A 5,584-nucleotide genomic window follows, 5' to 3' on the forward strand; every position below is an offset into this window, starting at 1 on the left:
CACTTTGATTCTGAAGGAACCCCTGAACCTTAGGTTGAGGTTCGAGCTTTGGAAGTGGGGGATCTGCATCTGCACCCAAGGTCTAAATCTGGGTGGATACACTGGACCGCATTCCGCCCCCAAACCTCTCTCCAGCTATGCGGGACGCGAGGCACGTGAGGAGGCTCTGCAGCCCAGAGAGAAAATGACAAATCCTCCTCCTCCCTCCCCCCACCACCATCTGCAGCCGCAGTGACACCCACTCAGGTCTGCTGCAGGCATTTTTTTTTTCTGTCCTCGGAAGCCAGCGCCACCTGCTGGCGTCCTGGTATGAGACTCTGCTCTGGCATGTCTCCTCCCAGCACGATTTCTGATCCCCAAGGTTACAGGCCCTATCACCTAGGGCAGTGGTTCTCAACCTTTGGAATGCTGCTACCCTTTAATACAGTTCTTCATGTTTGGTGACCCCAACCATAAAATTATTTTCGCTGCTACTTCGTATTTTGTTGCTAATTCATAACTAATTTTGTTACTGTTATGAATCCTAATATAAATATTTTTAGAGATAGTTTGACAAAGGGGTCCTGACACACAGGTTAAAAACGGATGACCTAGGGTTGACTGTCAGTGGAGGAGGTCACAACCTCTGCACCCCTATCCCCTCAGACAAGTTCAGACCCGCTTTTCATCTTCATGGGGTGAGTATGAGCCCTTTTCCTAGCTCTGACCCAGATCCAGAATTGATCGTCCAAATTCTCCTAGCCTTAAGTCCTGTGCAGGTAGCAGAAAAGCAAGACAAAAGGGCCTGCATGAGGACACAAAGAGATGCTGCAGGAGCCTGCTTCAGTACTCCATGGAGAGATGCATACAGACGCACACTCATAGACGACTAGTGTGTTTGCATCCTGTCCCCAAAGCAGAGCCTCTGCAGAACCTCTGCCCCTTGAAGGGTGGGGAAGGGGCCCAAGAAAACTTTGACCTGACCACTGACCTTGGGCTTGTTGTCTCTTTCCCTTCCTCCCTCAGAAGGGCTGCAAGGTGAATTCAAGGCAATACTCAACGAATTGTTAGAGGCAGCAGTCCCCTAGTGTAAGGGGTTCCTGGTGGGCACAGGACTATGCCCCTTGTCTAACATGAGCTCTGTTGGGGCTACTCTACACTGCAGCCTGGCTCTTTTCTCAGAGGGAAGATTTCCCCAACCTCTCCCTTGGAGCTAGAGCTCCATTCTTGTGCTGCTACTGCCATTGCTGGAGAGTTGGCTCCTGACCACAGTGACCTTCTGGGCTGTGAGCAGAGATCGGGGTGGGGAAGATGGTGAAGGAGGAAGGCTGGAGAATGAATAAATGGTAAAGCCCATGGCAAGCTGCCCTGTGCCATGGCCCAAGTCTGAGGAGCAATCACCTTCATTCACCTTCATTGCACCCCCTTCAGTGGAGGCTAGGGGCTTCAGCTCAGGGGCACAAGACCAATCTGGGCATGGCTAGCAGACATGGGGCATTCAGTAGGAAGTTTATCTTTCAAGCGTTACTGTGCCCAGGGTGCAGCACTGTCTGCCGAGGTGTGGGCAGACCCAGTGCAGGTGATTTAGGATCTCAGATCTACCGGTGGGGGCTGAGTGCCAGCATCCCTCTGAGAGTCTCAGGACCAGCAGACTTTTCTACAGCTATGCTTTGTAGTTAGTCCTTTGTGGGCTAGCTTGGATGTCTATCCTCATTTATCCTAAAATACACTCATCCCTACACATAGACTGCCTGATCTACTCAGAAGCCAGGGCTCAGCATACAGGATTGTTGGGTGCCAACCTAGTCAACAGCAAGCTGGGAAAAGAACATTCAGAATATTCCCATAAACCTCCATCCATCCTGGGCCCTCTTAAGTATCAGGACTAGAGAAAGGAGATACATGGCTAGAACATCCAATATAAGCACATCTCCACTCCGAATGAAACCCAGCATAGCTGCTGTCCTGGAGCAGTCACCTCATAGCTTCCTTGGGAAACCCCAATTCTCCCCAGAGGTGAGCATGTCATTTTTAGCCTTCTCATCCTATTGGGACTGGAGATGCTTCAGAATTCAGCTTCTTCTCGCCATACTTCCATCCCTCAGGCGCTCCCTGATCTCAGTTCCCAATCAGGGCACTTCACGTGGAAGTACGCAGGAGCCCTGCACTTCTTTCCCTAAAGTATGTGCCCTGGCAGTCTCTGTCTGAGGCTCCAGCCTCTCTACACCCTGTCACCCCAACCTTTCCTCCTGATGCAGCGGGTGGGGGCAGAGATGTTTCAGAAGGAATATTAAAATATTGAAGTGCTACTGTCATAGCTTGTTAGAGAGATGAAAGAAAACATGGGAAGAGCATCAGTTGGCAGGAGAGAGCGAAGAGGGTCTGATTCTGCATGGCGGCTCCATCCAAGAGCAAGCAAGACAGGTATCAGCTTCTCAAGTGCACACACACAGATCTCCTCTCAGGCTTGGGATGTTTCCCAGCCTCAGGCTATACCCAGTCCACATGGCACACAAGTTCTACTTTCCACAATGGAGCTTCATCTGCAGGGCCTCCCAAGGGTGTGATCAAAGAGTCATGGGAGTCCAGAATGCAGGAGCCTCTACCCTAGCCCAGGCCTGCCCACTCATACCCTAACCTACTGGATTCTGCCTTCACCCAACAGAGGTTCCTGGACCTTTGTTACCAACAGAGGCCTAGGTACGTCCTTAGCATCAGGTTCCACTGGCAGCATGCTGTTTTCTTAACTTGACCATAAAGGTAAAGCAGTATCCCCATGGCTACCTGCAACCTCCTAGTGGGTCAAATGAGCAGGCTGAGGCTTCCTTGGAAGCTGAACCATGGGAGTGCTGGCCCAGGCAGAATTAGTTTCAAAGGGAGGATGAAAAGGCTCCATCTGCATAGGCCAGGTGCCTCTCCCACCACCTACACCCTCGCAGCTATTCCTATCCCTTCAGAGCTTAGGTACAGACATCCCTCCCTAGCTCTTTTTAGGTTCACAGCATCAGCCAAGATGTAATAATAGCAACAAAGGTTAATAATAATAATAGCAACATGCCTGTCCTTCCAAGGTCTACACTTCCTACCTGGCTGCCACAGCCTTGATTTGAGGCAATTTCCACCACCTAGAAAGCTGTTCATCAGGAAGATAAAATAGAGTTATCATCTGTGCTGCAGATGGGAGCCAGACATGACTTAGAAGTCCATGCACATGCCATTTCCACTGAGGCTCTGATGGAGGGGATAGGCCTTCTCAGCAGTACAGGAGCACCCTGCACTCTGGCATGTGATAGCACTGTCCCAGGAGCTAGGTCCCATCTTTGGTTCTCAGCCACTTTAAACAGGTCTTGTCAGGATATCCCAGAGATGTCTATGGAACCTATGTAGTCCTTCTCTTGCATGAATTGTCACCCAAACTACCACTGACCATGAGCAGAGGCAGATGCACCTAGATGCACGACTGGGCATTCTAGCCTGTTCATTCCCTGGGGCCACACCACTACGAGTTTATACCAGGAGCTATAGAGCTATTCTTGGTGTATGTCCAGATAGCCAGAGAGCCAGAATCAATATTCTTGAACTACTCACAATAAAGCCCAACTCTAAATACAATGTGAGCCCACATAGAAGGGTGACCCAAAGAAGACCAGGTTTGAGAACATTCTCAGTCCCAGGCTGTACCTGATCCACATGTTACCGAGAGCCAACACTCCCCAGGAAGCACCATCTCTGCTGGAACAGAATGGAAATATGCACAAAATACATGGACCAAGCTCAGGCAGTCTGAAATACAGTGAAGCAGCACAAAGCTTTATTTGAAGCACATACAAAATACTCCAGCACACGCCTCTCTCTCTCTCTCTCTCTCTCTCTCTCCCTCTCTCTCTCTCTCTCTCTCTCTCTCTCTCTCTCTCTCTCTCTCTCTCTCTCTCTCTCTCTCTCTCTCTCTCTCTCTCTCTCTCTCTCTCTCTCTCTCTCTCTCTCTCTGTGTGTGTGTGTGTGTGTGTGTCAAGATCCTCTCCAGGTGCCTATGTTCACCACAGGTGGAACCTGGGAGATGCTTCAGGATTCTACACCTGGACAGGGATGGTGAATGACGCTGTGAAGCCAGGCCCCAGAGTGACCTTGAACATTGCCTAGACAGAACAAGTTAATCACTATGAACAATGGCAGGGGAGACAGAGCTATCCTCATCTAGAGACAAGTCCTACCTCAGCATAGGAGAGGGACACAGGATAAGGCCCTAGATCTTCTACATGCTCTCTGTTCTTTCATTCACCCAAGTATTCCTGAGTCTCTTCTAAGGTCCAGGCTGTGAGTGCTGCCAAGATCCAGGCAAATCTGCAGGAGACAGGAACACACTGAACAAGCACCCTGTATTCCACCTGGCACCTGCTACAACTGAGGCATGAAAAGCAGGGCATTCTAATGACAGCAGAATGCTGGTTCACTCAGTCACAGAGCACACAGATCTAAGGATGTGCTTTCACACTCATGAGCTCATGATTTCCTTACCCCACCGTGCCTCAGTTTCCCCATCTGTGGTTGGGTGTACGTTCAGACATGTCCAAGGGAGTCAACATGAAATTATTGTGACTATCATCAATACCATCATTACCATCTTCATCACCTTCATTCATCATCATTAGTCTCAACCACTGGTATCACTAGTAGCCAACCATCATGTCTTCTGCCAAAACTACCAACACCACTATCACCATCATCACCACCACCAATCATCATCATCATCACCATCACCAACACCAATAATCATCATCATCATCATCATCATCACCACCACCACCACCACCACCATCATCATCATCATCTCTAAACTTTAGGCTGGGGCCCTTAACACTCCTGTCTGGTCACTTTCAGCTCTTCAGAGCAGCAGAATGAAGATGTGGCACAGGAAATGTGGCTACCCAAAGGTCACTGAGAATGCCTGTATTCTCTCAGAAAAGTGCCATGTTTCAGATAAATCTCTTCCGGATGCTAAAGTCTTTGTCTTCGGGGTGAGGAATCTTTAGGAGATGGACCCAAGCAGGAAGGACGTGGAGATGTGTCCGTGATGTGTCCATGCCGGTGGAGACCTTGGGTCTTTCCCATTTCTCCTTTTTGCCTCCTGGTTATGAGATGAGCAGTTTTGCTCATGAACTGCCTTCCATGGCCATCCACACCTCTGGAAGAAGCTGAAAGTCCTGGGGTCCACCCATTCATGGACTGCAACCCCCCCAGACTGTGAGCCAAATAAATCTTTGTTCTTTGTAAGTTAATTATCTCAGGCCTTTTGTTACAGTAACTGACAGCTGGTTAACCTAGATGATAAAAAAGACTGTGACAGTAGAGCTAAGAACACAGAGCTGAGCAGTGAGGTGGGGTCATGGTACACGGCCCAACCCCACACCAGGAGAGCTCTCTTCACACTAGGAGACCCTTGGCCAGTACCGCCCAAGTAGCTCCGAGGTGATCTTCGACAGTCTCCAAATTCATCATAGAAGTACAGAGTACCTGACGGAGTTTTCTGCTACACACATTCGTCTACTCCAGTCACATCCAAAATATTGGGGATAAAATCCTGATAAAGGATAAGAGGCAATAAGAC

This window comes from Mastomys coucha, unplaced genomic scaffold, assembly GCF_008632895.1.
Source record: "Mastomys coucha isolate ucsf_1 unplaced genomic scaffold, UCSF_Mcou_1 pScaffold15, whole genome shotgun sequence".
NCBI lineage: Eukaryota > Metazoa > Chordata > Mammalia > Rodentia > Muridae > Mastomys > Mastomys coucha.